General features: G+C 28.0%; 1 long non-coding RNA gene across 1 annotated transcript; it reads right to left on the reverse strand.

The window, feature by feature from the left end:
* Positions 1–2,325: 2,325 nt before the first annotated feature.
* On the reverse strand, positions 2,326–3,911 carry LOC132927720 (uncharacterized). Its single transcript, XR_009661813.1, has 6 exons — positions 3,737–3,911; positions 3,614–3,673; positions 3,424–3,533; positions 2,644–2,839; positions 2,520–2,579; positions 2,326–2,437 (listed from the first exon to the last, which is right to left on the reverse strand). It is a non-coding gene; the product is annotated as an uncharacterized LOC132927720 (long non-coding RNA).
* Between the last annotated feature and the right edge of the window lie 12,885 nt (positions 3,912–16,796).

A 16,796-nucleotide genomic window follows, 5' to 3' on the forward strand; every position in this document is an offset into this window, starting at 1 on the left:
ATGGGTATCACTGTGTTATTGCTGGTTAATAACAAATTAACCACAAATTGCATTTCTATAGTAAACAGAATTGTTAATTATAAAATTAATAATTTCTCCCGTTTATTATGACAGAATAAATATATTCATGGACATAAAACTAAAACAATATTTATTGTTGTATTGGTGCCTGGTGGTTATAGAATCAGAAGATTAATTTCATTACACAGAAAGTTTGTGGTACGGTCTTGAATTTGTATTTAAAACTAAATACAAAGTTTTTATCATATTACAAATGATAGTATTTTATATTCATAATATTTTGAATTCCGAAAATCTACATTTGCTATTTTATTAGGTTTCACACTTAAGTAATAGTGTTCCAGAAATATTGCGACTACTGGTTAGCTATTAAGTGTTATATTGTTATATTCACATTTAGATTAATACTATAATGTATTCACATATACATGCAGACTTTAATATAAATATAATACACTTACCTATAATAATTTGAATCCTTGGACTGCTGGATTTAATTTGTTTTTTTATTGGATATTAATATTAAAATTTAAAAATAATAACAATTTTTATAAGTTAAACCTGTATTAAATTATGTTTATTTTTAACAAGCTTGAGATATCACTGGAATATTGAATAGTCATGAATAAGCAACTTGTCGAAACATTAATAATTGGTTCCTTAGGATGTAAATATACTACTAAATCTCTCTCATCATAATATTATTTATTTTTATTTTACTTTATTAATTCAAACAGGCAAAGCCCAGATTTAAACATATAGAAAAAAAAAGTGAACAGAGTGAGATTAATAGATATTAAATATTCAAAATAGCGAATAATTAATTAAGATTAAATAATAACAGTAATTAACAAAAATAAGGTTTATAATATTGATAAATAATTTGCATGTGATAATTAATAATATAATTATAAAAAGGTAAAATTAAAAAAATCGACCTGTGTATCATTAGCTAACCTCATTATTTTATTAATAGAAGTATTTATTAAGTAATTATAGTTCTATGTAATTGCGTATAAAAAGTATTAGTAGATCTTGTTTGACATTGAGACATAGTAATTAAGATAATTTAGTAATTCATTAGAATTAATGATACCGTTTACCACTTAATATAAGAACTTTAAATCAATTATATTTCTCCTGGTTGCCAGACTATTCATATTTAAAGTGTTTAATAAAGGTTTATATAGTGTATGACGTTGACGCGGGATATTCCATTTGTACGATATAAAGCGAAGGAAGCGATTTTGTATACTTTCAAGCACAGTAGATTATAATCTACTGTGATTAGAACTAAACGTAATACCTAAATCTAGATTTTCAACTACCCAATTAAGTAAAACATTATCTAAATAATAATTATAAATAACTGGATTACGAGACCTGGAAAAAGTCATTACTTTACATTTATCAATATTTTGCATTGATTTGTTTTTTTGTTACACCAAATATGTTATATGAAATTATGTTTTAGAATATCCCATTTTAAATTTAACCTTAAGAAATGTCTACCTTTTTTTTTACCAACAAGTAGCTTTTAATCGATGAATGTTTAATAGACATTGCCACTAAAAATGATGGATATGCAATAACGATAGTAACATATTTTAATAAATAACATTTTGTCAGAAAATAGAGTTATCTAATCAAAGTATTAAAATATCTAACACATAAACACATCTAATATCTATATTAAAGTATATGTATTAACCATACTTATTTATAGCTTGGGAGATATGTCAAGAGCCATTAAATATATATATATATATATTATTTGTATTAATTTTAAACAATACTTTTTACCCTTCAGTAAATAATTTATATTTTTGACAATTAATGTTAATTTATCACATCAAAAATTGACTAATACTATCGATCCACTAGATATAAAGTACACCTTGGATTGTTATAAAAAAAAAAACCCTGTATGTAAATATTACATTTAACAATAAGCATTTTTGTTGAATTAAAACAATTTTTACTACATAAGGTTTAAAGTTCTACTAATCTACACATTTTATTATTTGTAGTTGGAAAATATGTACAAGGCGGCTTACGAAAACATTAGGAGAGACCCGAAAAAGAAGTAGGATGTTTCAAATTCAAAGATAACTACACATTCAAGCTCACTGTGTTGTTGCTGGATAACAATTAATCACTAATTGCATTCCCATAGTAAACAGAATTGTTAATTATTAAATTAATAATTTCTTCCGTTTATTATGACAGAAATAAATATATTCACGTACCTATATGTAAAATATAGAATTTTTTTATTTTATAATTAATGTATAAAAATTACTCACTGGTAATTCAAGTTATGGTAATCCATTTGATATAGAAGTTAAAAATAATATCCTTAGCATAGTAATTGACTTCACTCAAGTCGTCAATAAAAACCGAGTCATCTACAGTTCTAAAATTTAAATTGAAGTATTAACCATGTCTTCTAAGTAATTGTTAATTTGAAAAAAATATTCAGTTACATCAATTTTTACCTCTGTTACCGTTTCTGGCCAAGTTATTTTTCTTCTCCATAGTACATTTGCAAAGGTGTACTAAAAAACAAATTAATTTAATTAAATATGAAAAAATATTATATGTTTATATATGTATATATACCTTTATGCCAATTGTCCATTTATATTAAGAGTATCTACACATTTTATTATTTGAAGTTGGAAAATATGTACAAGGCGGCTCACGAAAACATCAGGAGAGACCCGAAACAGAAGAAGGATGTTTCAAATTTAAAGATAACTACACATTCAGGCTCACTGTGTTGTTGCTGGATAACAATTAACTACCAATTGCATTCCTATAGTAAACAGGATCGTTAATTATAAAATTAATAATTTCTTCCGTTTATCATGAGAGAAATAAATATATTCAATACTCATGTACCTATACATAAAATATAGAATTGAGATAGTTAAATAAGTTTAAAGACTGATTTTATTTTATAAACTTTTACACATTTTAGTATAATTATTACATTCTTTAAAAATATATACACATTTAGTGGGTTTTGTATTAATTTATTCAATATTGTTTATAGTATTTTTTTATTTTTATTTTCCATTGATGATATTGATTCTTAGTTGGTTTTTCAATTTTTTTTTCATATCTAATATCAATATTTTTTCATAATGATTAAGTATTTTGGATTTTTTTGTCACACATTTCAACAAAAAGTGATTTGGAAAAATTAACACAAAAAAGTAACATAAATTAAATAAATACTAACTAATTTTTTATAGCTACACGTATGTTTTAACTTAAGTTAAATCATACCTCAACATTGCAAGGGACATTAATGTATCATAGTCTGTTATTTCAAAACGGGATTGTATTTAATGCATTTTTTTTTTATTTTATAATTAATGTATAAAAATTACTCACTGGTTATTCAAGTTATGGTAATCCATTTGATATAGAAGTTAAAAATAATATCCTTAGCATAGTAATTAACTTCACACAAGTCGTCAATAAAAAACGAGTCATCTACAGTTCTAAAATTTAAATTGAATAAGTTTATTAACCATGTCTTCTAAGTAATTGTTAATTTGCAGAAAGTTACATCAATTTTTACCTCTGTTACCGTTTCTGGCCAAGTTATGTTTCTTCTACATAGTACATTTGCAAAGGTGTACTAAAAAACAAATTAATTTAATTAAATATGAAAAAATATTATTATGTATATATATATATATACCTTTATGCCAATTGTCCATTTATGTTAAGAGTATGTATACATATATCGTCATTGATCGCATTTTTAAGTAAATGATATCCAATGTGGTAATCTTAGGGTTTGAAATTTATTTTTTAACTATTAATACGTATACACTGTGTACAATTTAATTATTTTAAGAGAGAATATTTATATTAAATTGGTAATATTTTAAAATCAAAAGACGAACTTCGACATTACAATATAATATTACAATAATAATATGATAACTCAAAATCACAGACTGAGATAGTGTGATAATGGTAAATACGACAACTCCATGGCATTTGTGAAGTTAGTTACCAGTAAGTTAGTAGCGCTAGCGGTATTGCCGAATAAGCCGCGAAAGTAGGATTCACATCGTCACATTTTACGCGCGAATATAACATTGGTTTTTAAATTTTAACGATGAAAACCGTTTTTGGAGCGTTTAAGTGAAAAATGACGGAAAAATTGTCGTTTAGAAAAATCGTCACGCAATGGGTGCCTGACCCCAAGCTGGTAACTTCGTAATCATTTATATTATCGGCCGGTTAATAAATTGCTCTTGTTTAAAATTATCAACGCGATTTTCACGCTGTTTCCGATATACGTTCACTTTACAATCCAATCGTTGTAAACAGGTGTAATGTGATACAATTATAGTCGATCGGTATTATGATATTTACACAATATCACGAAAGAAGTTGAAAAAATATCGGAATTATAATTGTTAATATATTGTTAATCGACCCGCAAAAAAGAAAACGAAAAGAATATCTACAATATGTTGAAACGAAATTATGAATTATGATAATGATGAGTTAATGGTGCTGGATTATGTTATTATCCGTGTGTTCCTAAATTCATTACCTAATCCAGCGGATCGATTGGAGTTTAGGAACGCTTTTGTGGCGTTGCGTTGTTACCAGGCCCGGCGCAAGGCTAAATGACGCACCAGGCTAAAACGCCAACTGGCGCCTTTTTCATATCATAATTAGGGCTCGGGACTTAAAGCATTTGCTTATTTTTATGAATTGATTAAATATGTAGCAGAGTGCTATAGAAGTGTAGCCATGTTACAACACGTTCAATTATGAAATTTAAAAATGTTTTTTTTTGTTGCTTTTTTGGCCAGGTTTTCTACTTTTTATAGTTTTTTCAGAAAATCGCTCGGAAAATGTCTCGAAAGTGAAGTTTGATTTTTTTATAATATAAAGATTTATTTGTTTTTGATTTTTTAGTTAGAAACTTTTCCTAATCATTTTGTTTCAATATTTTTTGAAATCTTTAATTATTTTATTATTTTTAGCACAGTTACAAATTATGTCTAGTACCTAGTTAATGTTGCAAAAAAAAATTTTGAATAATTTTTTTGAATAAATATTTTTGCTCAATTTTAAGTTTTTGAAATGCTTATTTGAGTGCTTATAATGACGTTTTTAAGCGCTTTTTTATTGATCTTAAGTGTTATAAGTCTGGAGCCATGATCACAATACTCTAAAAAAAATGTTGTTCGTGGACAGAAATACAAAAAAATGATATATTATGCATTTATGCTTAACTTGTACATAATTTGTTATATCGTTTAATAAAAAAAAATAACATATTATGACGAAATATAATGTTTGTATAATATTATATTATACAGTAAATTCCCGATACAACGAATACCAATTTAACGAAAAATCCTGTTATAACGAATGTCATAGAAGTCCCCTGCCGAAAAGCAGGGCTCATAAAGAGCTTATTCGAATCTTAACGAAATTTCCGTTATAACGAAAAAAGAGTCGGTCCGCTGCAGTTCGTTGTAACGGGATTTTACTATTTACTGTATTTATAGAGCAACATATTATACAATAAATATTCTACATTATAGTATACGCTTATACTCATATTGTTTTAATATATGGCTAAACAAAATAACCATAATAATAATTATCAATATTTCAGTACAAAGTTTTAGGTAGGTATTTTATACTTAAAAAAAAATATTATTGACAAAAGTCTGAAAATTGTAAAAAGCAATTTCGGCGCCCCCCTGAAAATAGCGCCCTAGCCCCTAGGCGATCGCCTGAGTCACCTTACCCTCACGCCAGCCCTGGTTGTTACTATAGTTGTAACAAGTTGGTTAATACTTTTGACCGCCATCAACCGCCATATATCATCATATCGGTTATCAATTATATTCAAACAAGATTGTCGATTGTGTAATGTGTATAATTTTTTAAAACTTTGTTCAAACATTGCATTTGAATTATAAAAAAGTGGATAATAATTTATCAAAACTCTTTTTGTTATACGGTTTAAACCACTTCAAGCGTCTAAATGAATCATTGGATTTAAAAACAAATTTTGGTATAGTTGATAAATGTTTAATGGTATTCCATAATTTTAATACATTACAATTTCTTACTAGTTATTTCAAACAATCAGATAAATAATTTTAAATAACTTTGAACAATTATGTTGTGAATAAGCCTGCATTCAGGTATTTCTATAACAACTTTTTGATTTTCTTCAAATAAAACACAATATTTTATTAATAGGTCAGTTAGGTATGTTTTTACATAATGTTTCTTCATCAAGATCTAATTAAATTGATAAATGAATAATTAAAATATAACACATAACAATTAAATATCTTAATAATTATTGTTAAATATAAATTAAAATAATTAATAATAATATTTATAATTAAATAAATTAAGCCTTCGCAAAAGCCGTGCTATCTCATTATCTGGTGATAAATGTTTACCTGACAATAGCGATGGTGCTAACCAGTCATTCAGCTACCTAGTCATATATTGTGTCGATCGTTTACTTTTTACAAATCGGTGATTAATATGATTATATTATAATTATTACCTATACAACGTACAAGTGAGTAGGTACATGAATATATATTATTATTTATTAGTTTAAGTGATATATTCGATACGGCTCTACGTTGCCACGTTGACCTGGCCGAGTGGCGATTACGTTTAATAATAATTATAATTTATAGTACTTTAATATGTTATCGCAACAGGAAACGGAATGGATAACATCATTGTTGGGCTGTTTTAAAAGAGAATCGTATACAATGATCACGTATACAAGTCAAGCGGATCGCCGCCGAGTGAGATGCTGTTAATATCAATAAATCGTTTTACTAACGATGAATGTACACAACAGAAAAAGTCGTTCGTATAGGCACACGAATTAATACGTTAAATCGAGGGGATTGTCGAACTGCACTCATTACCTAAATCAAAATGTTTGAATATTGGACTTGGGGCCAAAAAAGGTACCTACATACTCGTAACGCTCGAATTGCACTCGGGTTACAGAACAGGTAATGTTCGAATTGCACTCGATCCGTGACATTAGTACTTTACTATGCGACGTACTAATTTAGAAATAAACGTAAATAATACATATTTTTACAATAATATAAAGTGTTGTTTTGAAATTCTTGTTAATTTTGAGAAAATCGGTTTTCATATCATTATTTTTTATTAATTTTTAAAAGTAAAAATATTTTTAACTTATTGCTATAACCTATATGAAATGATTATAACAAATACGCAATCGCCTTTAAGTATTATAAATACAAATTATTCTTCCATTCATCGACAGTTGATAGATAGATGTTGTGTAATGATCGAAACGAGTCTAACTTGAACATATAACCTTTTTCTTAACCGAGTGTGACCTTATACCCATATTGATGATAGTATTATAATAATAGTTCGATTGGAATCCAGCAAGTAGGTAGTACGATATACCGAGTGATCCATTTATCACGGGACACTTATTATTTAAAAAACAACTTTTTGAAAATATAATTTTAAGTCGTAAAGCGACAACGTTTTAAGGGGTACTCCGCAAAATATTGATTAATTACTCAGGCCATGTCAACTTTAAATACTTATTATAATTTATAACTATTAAACTATTTTACCGAAATTTAATTTTTAAAGATCAAATTAATCCGATTAATATTCAGCTTAGGAATACGAATTAAAAATTGTCTTTCGTCATGGATGTTTAATGATGACGATAAAAAATAGTAAAAACATTATTATTTTCCAAAAATGTTGATTTTTAAAAACTTAAAATTTGAAAAAATATATTTTCATAACCGTAAATAGCTTTGGAAATATGTATAATGGTTGTCTTACGGTATAGGGATCAACCCGTATGCTAACACAGTCTAAATAAGGGAATTAGAGAGTTTACAGAGTGTATACTACTCGACTATTTAAATTTTACAGTCAGAGCTCGGAAAACAGAGACTAGAGTATAAAAAATATAAAATATATATATATATATATCAACAATTGACTATTAAGCATATCATATGCCGTCATTAGCGCCTTATCGAAAAAAAAAAAAAATGATTGCCTGTAACCAATTTAGTGGCCGCCGTATATTTTATGATCGATAGCTACAGTCTGTAGCAGTCCGCCGCCTATTTACAGTCCCAAGTCTCATCTTACGCGCGTGCATCAGTCGATACGGGAAAACAATTGATACAGAATAATAATAATAATAATAATATCATAATATATTATAATATAAAGTACACAGTCTCGCGTCTCGTGTTTGTACTATTTAATACCGTCGTAAATGTCTCTCGTCATGGGATACTCATCATACCTCTATCTCTCTCTCCATATTTATAAACAACTAACTAGGTAGTAGCCAGGTAGGTGTATAACAGTCAATCGCTTGTATACGTAGGTACGCCAATATTCCGTTGTACCATCACCGCCCGTTAACATTTTATACAGTAGAAACCATATTTTGTAATGACACCGTTTATACAGTGACAAACCGGGTGCAGTGGTCTTGGATTGCAGATCTCAGCAAAAACTCTTATTTTGTATATGTACTATAGTTTGCATAAAATATTATGACGTTTGTATAACGACTATGCGGATTTCATGACTGTTATTTTTGGTTACACTGGAAAAATATTTATGAATAAGTATGATCTTTATACAAACAGAAACAGAATAGAAACTAAGATAAAAATGTTTCAATACAACGCAAATTTAATTTTAAAATAATAATGTAATTTTTTTTTCTGTATTCATTGACGTCGCGAGACTTAGTGATAAAAACATAATACATTAGTTATAATACAATATTGTGTTTATGTAAATATAATACATAAAGTCATATATTTTATTTTATCATTATCGGTTATTATAAATTTATAAGTAATTTTGACTAGTCCCTTGAAGAATGTCATTACCTATAAACGGTTTCTACTGTATTTATAAACATCGTTTTACGTAAGGCAAATGAGAACGGCGTACATTTTACTACGGCAGACGTCATAAGACTGTCTAATATATACAGTGAAACCTCTGAATAGCGGACAAAATGTCAGTGACCGAAAGTGTCCGCTATTCAGAGGAGGTACATTTTTAAAAGTCATAATGGGTAAATATTTTAAACAAAAAATATTCACTATGTTAAATTTAATTATAATGTTTTAGCAATCGACAAATTAGTTGAATAAAATATAAACAAATATTACTGTTAACATTTAAAAAATAATATCAATGTGAAATTTAGTTAAAAAAAAAATCAAAAGATTAAGAAAGTGGGTAAGTATCGAGTGAACCATTTTAATGGAAGTGTTCAATTTAAAATCATTGTTATAACATTTTATATGAAATTTTGGTAAAGGAACAACTTATAAGGAATCTTTTATTCAATTGTTAAGCATCTCAAACCAAAATAATGTTATCGGCATTTAAATAAAAAGATTGAAAATCCCAAATGTCTGTATATAGTTCAAAAAGAAAATATTTAGAAAATAATTTCATATTATGTTAAACATGTGCTAACATAAATATTTTGTGAAAAATGAAAATACTGAAAAAAAGAAAATCGATTTTGTCAAATATTGGGTTTGCGTAAGAATTCCAGCTATTTCAGATTTTTTTTTAATATGCGTCTGCTATTCGGAGGTTCTTACATTGTAAAGTAATGAAAATGTCTCGCCCCCCCCCCCCAAGAAATCGTTCGCTATTAGTGATGGGAACCTGCCAGGGGAGGTTTCACTGTATATATAAATACCATATTATAATATTTTACTGTAAATCATCAAAGTATTATAAGTAATTATTTGTTTCACATACCTATTTATTTATTAACCATTAGGTATATATAATTTATAGGTAGCAGACTTGTCTCGGAAACATTATACTGCGGCGATTTTCCAGTTTTTGTTTTTCACATCCGGTAACCAAATTAGACGTAATATATTTAGTTATCAAACATGTGTCTTCCGAAACCAATCAAAGAGGAAGTTAAGAAGAAAAATGCCCTCAGACACCATAACGCTTTAGTTGCGTTGCAATTGATGAGTGAGTTTTGATGACACAAGATCGGAAAAAATAATACATATTTTTTTAGTTATTGTTGACGATATTATTTCGAGCCAATATGAAAAACATTATTACACGCGTATGTATTCCAAATCGTAATCGATATTTTATTTGTACATAATATAGAGATATTCGTTAACATGTTCGTCTACGTGAACCTTATACACTACTGGTCGTTCGTCAACGGAGGGATCGATTTGGGGCTGTCTGAAGAGGACTGGATATTAAGTTTTCTGGGCCCCAATGGCGAAGTCCCGTACTTGTACAGAGCATTTAGCAACACGGGCTATACCTCATCGGAAGATGATGACGACACGACGTCTTGATATAATGACAGTATAAACTGTTACCATTTTATAATTATAAATTTGTAAAGTGAGTAGGTAAAATCTATGATAATTGTAAATCACAATAATTGTAATATTAATATTTTAAAAGTAAGCACATGGGAATCAATATAATTATTTATGTTTACAACGATAAAATAAATGAAAATTATTAATAATTAATAATTATTTATTATTGTTGACACTTGACTGTAGGAGTGTAGGTACTTTTGTGTGTACGAGTTCAGTGACATAGCCGGAAATTATCCACGGTGGGGCCGGCAGGAGTGTACATTATTTATTTATTTATCGTACCTATGACATATTGAGACGTATAATAAACACACATATTCAGATTATCTTAATGTTAATTTTAATAGAAATAAATGTCAGTATAATAGATAACATAAAATAAAAATAAATAATATAATATAATATCAAATAAGGTAAGATAAAATAAAATACAATTAATACTTTCGTATGATTACAAAATGTATATCAAGTATGACCGAACTCTTATCTATAAGTTTATGTCTTAGCTAATTATTATAATTATCCACCCTAGAGATTGTCTGGTCAGTTTCGTGATACCTATCCTTCATTTATCTTTGAAATAATCTTCTTGGACAATCTGACATAATATTGGGTTTCGCTGTCTGTATATTCATCATCACAATCAATTTAGGACTATCTCTAAGTTTCCACCGGCGTGCGTTGCATCAAATATCCGCATTTGTCTCGACTCGATCAGAGCCGTTTTAGAGTCACTCACTCTTGATAGTTAGGTAGTATAAAATATCCCGGCGGAGTAGACATTATAAGCGTATAATCGATGGCGGGGGAAGGGCCAGGGGAGTGTACAAGGAATTTTAATATATTAATTATAATATATTTTAATATACGATGTCGGGGAAGGGGTTACAAATTACAACACTTCAAATCCTCTGGCTATACATCCCTGTATGATAAAACCGAATGTCCTCTATATATATATAATAATATCTTCTCCGATAAGACGTGTTGGCAATATATACGCAATTATTGTGAAATTTCATACAATTTTTAGCTCCTAGATTCAACGCGCGGTGTCATTTAGTATTAACCAACAAAAACTCAAATTACTGTAACCAAGATTTTAAAATCAGAGGTCACGGGATTTTTAATTAAAACAAAAATCGGTTCATCGGTAGAGTTGATGGAAAATTATATAACAATTATATAAAACCAATTAGGTAAAAACATTAAAAACACTTTTGACTTATAAGAAAAAAACATAATTAATATGTAACTTATTGTGATAAGAATAATTGATGAGAGATCTTGTATTAAATGTTCAAGCTTTTTTAAATAACTCTTAAAAAATTAAAAATTACGATAATTACCTATATTATAGCTATATATTTACCATATAATATTATGACTATATAATACTTTCAAAAAATAAATTATTTTCGCAATGATGACTTTAAAATAAAAAAATGAAATAGATGTACTATAAGTCTATAAAGTTGTTTAAAATATTTTGTTAATTATTAATTGTAACAAAGTACTAATATTAAAAAATAATTCATTTTAGGAAAATGATAAGAATCGTCCACTCGTGGTGATGTTTTTTGGTACATCTAAAGTTTTCAACAACTTTTAGGCCTAGTTTTATTTGTTTTTATTTTTTTAGTTTTCAAATGATTTAAATGTAGTAGAGTATAACCAAATAGTAAAAATACAGTTCTAATAAAAATGTTCACCAATTGAGATTTATGATACATTTTGGTAGATTGTATAATATTCTATTGATTATTTATTTTTGAAAGTGTACCTATCCATTTCTTCGACATGGTTTTTTTCATTTTAAAAATAAATATAAAGCACTGAATTTCTTTTTTTATCAATTTGATTTAAATTTTAAGTTGCAACTAAATTTTATTGTTTGATTTTTTTCTCTATTTAAAGGATAAAGTTAAGTACACAACACGTTCGATGTCACTTAACTATTATTACTTAAACGTTTGAATTTTAGATTCTCAGCGAAGCAATAGATGTTGTATTGATTTTACAATAAATTAAATGTGTGATGTTTTTTTGTGTCCGTCATAACCTTTGAGATTTTCTAATCATGCCTAATCATAAATGTCAAATTTAGTTTAATTTTATTCTAATCGATATTGCTTATATCGTGCATTTTAAAAATATATGTTTTTTCTTTTTGATAATATCGGTGAAAGTTGCATCAGTTTAGCAACCATACGTTAATACCTTACATTTAACAGGATTACATGAGTCATAAATACCTCAAAGCCCTAAGGTAAGTTGAACAAACTCAAAAACAGAAGCGAATCGCACGCCACACGTATAAAATCCTGGCATTTAATGGCAGCGGAGTGATCCCTAAAGGTGATAATCGAACATTTTTTTTTTTTTTTTTTTGGTCTCTTCTTTTTGGTAAGCGTACCTATGTGGTGGGGTCGTGTATTATAAGCACGACACCCGTGGAAAAAAAATTTGTGTATCTCTCTATTTGACGAAATCAATGCGTGCGAGTTCAACAATATGCCGCGTGTGGTGGCCCCGGGGTTACATAACTCGATATCCAATAGCATTAGCGTTCACACTATAATATTATTAGTTATTACCATGTACGTTTCTGATAGCGAATGCTCTTGTTGTTAATAATAATAAAAAGTTTTTAATTATTGAACCGTGTGTGCCGGTTGTTGACCCGCGATAACCGTTCTGAAATGTACACTGAAGAAATAATTAGTTGACCCGGTGTCCGACATAAAAATTCGTAGAAATCCTTCTTAATCTAACTATTGGAAATAAATAATAATATTTATAATTCAATAGTTTGATTGAATAATGCGTTACTTATAATACACGTTGAAATTTAGCAATAACACCACAGTTCTAACCATAAGTCAAGTCATCCAAGGTTGAAATTAGAAGCGTGGCACGTTAATAGGAGAACATAATATTGTCGGCCGAACGTCACAAACATTCATTCAATTATTATAATAGATAATTTATAACTTTATCGAGACTGTAAAATTTTAATTATTATTAGTAAACATTATTTTTCACGTATAATATGTCAATGATAAAGTCGACTACCTTCATCATTTAAACGATTTATCAATAAAAATATTTCATAAAACACGTGTAAGTTTTTATTAGTAATTTAACTTTTAAATCGCACTACGATTTACAGATCTCTAATAAGCCGATCACCTTTAACATGACATTTTAATATCTACATTTTTTATACAATTTTGTAAATACCCAACAACAAGCAATCGAAATTACTTGATACCAAAATTTAATTCCACGAATATTTATTTATTATTATGCACTTTATACAAAATATGTGTAATAAGATAATTTAAAATTTAAAAAATATTAATTAAGAGTATTGTAGTATGGAAAGAGGGACATACCTGGAATAGAGCTGTGATGTAGTTAATTATACTAATAATTATGCATAATATCTATATTTTTCTAAGTAATAGATATCGTGATGTGTACTAATTGAGTCCCAATACCCAAACGGTGAAAAATAATATGATAATTATTGAGTCCACGGTTGGGAAATCATATAATTATACTAATAAATGAGTCCGACGGATTGTTCGGAGTAAAAATACAAAACCAATCATAATTTACGTATATGGACACAATTACGTGATATCGTTGATATAATTTTATACAATGCTTATCGCACACATTTTTACCAATATAAAAATGTAATTTTATCGTCACATCTTTTATTCATTTAATTATACACAAGTAACAACTAAATTATTTATATTATATTATAGTTACACATTAAAATATATTATAATATTAAACATAAATAAAACATTTTTTATGTCTGTAAAAATGAGAATAATTTTTTAAAGAGATATATTTTTTTAAAGTTTGACGGGACTCAGAACACGCGCGTAACACGATTGCGTTTGAGTTACCTTTTCACATAGGTCCGAGCCTATAATATAGATATTGGCCTTATTGCCATTATTGGCGTTATAAACATTTGTCATATTTTTGTTTAATAAATTTATTTTTCCAGTATGTATAACTACATGGCACATGCATAACCATGTTACTGGAAAAAAATAAAAATTTAAAAATACAGTCATTTTTGGTTAACTCGAACTTTTAACTTCGACTTCGAGTTAACCAAGTCTGGCTGTATTTTTAAATAGTGTATTGGAAAATTGTCAGAAAGGACAAGTACCTATATTATAGGCCGGAGCGCAGTCATGGTGGGCTTTTTGCAGGTAAAAAGGTATGGCGAGCGAAATCGTGTAACGGACTCAATTAGTATATACATAACCTAACCCAAGACTCAATTAAAAGGTTTTTGGGATTAGGTTCGTATGCAGTCAGATAATGGTTTGATGTTGAGGTCGTTTTCGACTTCAGTGTACAGTGGTTATTCTTAATTTTTTTTTAATAAATATGACTTAAGAATCTTAAATTATGCTCTTTCGATTTTTTTAAATTGGCAAGTATTAGAATGGATTAAATACTAATGAGTGCATAACGGACGAACTAGAACGCAAAATAATATTCAGACAGTCTGAGACAGAGGACAGTGTAAATGTTTTTAAACGATGAAGTAGATCTGATTAGAAACCCTTTAATGTTCTTATTACTTGTATACTACTTTGATCGATAAAAGTGAAAAATGTTAGATTTTGAGGTCATTTCGAGGTCATCACAGTCTATCTATAGCATTGGGCAAATACTATCGTCATACATTTTATAGTCAACAGTTATTTGATGTTTTTTATAAAAAAAAAAAAAATATGAAATTTTTAAATATTTTATCTCGGTCTATAAACCTTAACATTTTAAACTAGCGCAATATCGTTATTCAATATAATATACTAATATTAATATGCTTAGGTAATTTTAAATGATACCTGTCGGTGAAATCTCGACAGAACGACGTGAATTCGTTCGGAGGTTGTGTAGTATTTCTGAGAGACACCGTCAGCAGTGTCATGACAACCGACAGGTGTGTATAGGTGCAGTGTGTATCAATTGATACAGATGCGTGTTATATTGGACACTACAATTGATGACCTACGTGTATTCGCACATGTTAGTGTTTTGGATATCGCTCAATGGTTTCTTTTCTTTATGTTTGGGGTGTATGCGCGTATCATTATTCCACCACTGTTTGTTATTACAACACGTCATATTATGCTTTTAGTTGTACGCGTTTTTTACATTATTAAATTGTATGGTGTGATGTATTTATATAATATGTATAATATATTTTTAATACCCTCACCATTGTTGTAATAATTGATTCCGTCTGTGATGTGCTATTATTGAGACTACAGAATTGATTTAATGCGGTGGAGTTTGATTTTCGGTATCATTACGATACGTTTAACGTATAATATTTGATCTGTATCGTTTAAATGCGTATTATTATACGATGACCCGCCATTTTCACTACCGCAGTAGGCGATTCAATATGATATTGAAATGATCTGCCTGTTACACTATCTAATGTATGATTAAGTATGGAGAAGTCCAAGTTATAAGTATTCTGTTGATAATAAATATAGAACTTATCATATTTTTGATAAAAATATAAAAGGCTGACTTAATCTAAAACATTGGAAAATAAAACTTAACTTTAATTTAATCTTATCTCGTCTCGTCTCGTATGTTTTGCACGTAGTACAAAAATACTTAAATTTTTGACTATATAATTATATCTATCGTTAATCCGTTGATCACTGTCTGGAAATCCAAAAAAAAAACCAGAAATTTTGGTAAACTTTTCTTCCTACTCAAATTTATTGATAGAAATTGAAAAATCTAAATTATTAATTTGATTTATTATGAAATAGCTAAAAAAATATATTTTTATAAATTCAATCATGTTTTGAAAATTTTATCACAATTTTTTGGTAAAAATATTAAGTCGCTAGGATTTTTCCTTTCGGCACAAGCAAATTTTTTGCTCTAAAACATGACATGACGGATACAACGAATACATAAACAGATTAACAATGGTGAAAAAAACACATCATTATTAAACCAACACATTCCTCGTCTGTTATTTAAAAAAATATTATTACCTAAGTTACCTGCATAATAAGCGATACCTATTTTAAAACGCCTGAAAATATGCGAAAAAGCAACACAAAGACCCGTTATGGATGTACGTAAATAATGACGTAAATTTACACGAATCACTACTAAATCAATAATCTTGTTTATGTTATTTTTTTGTTGTTGTTATAAGCCATAAAAATTACTGAAATTATTGTGCCGTGTTGAGTTAAATAATATGATGCTTAATTTGTAGGTCAAGTGTTACCAAAATGT

This window comes from Rhopalosiphum padi, chromosome 3 (assembly GCF_020882245.1).
Source record: "Rhopalosiphum padi isolate XX-2018 chromosome 3, ASM2088224v1, whole genome shotgun sequence".
In the NCBI taxonomy this organism is placed as follows: domain Eukaryota; kingdom Metazoa; phylum Arthropoda; class Insecta; order Hemiptera; family Aphididae; genus Rhopalosiphum; species Rhopalosiphum padi.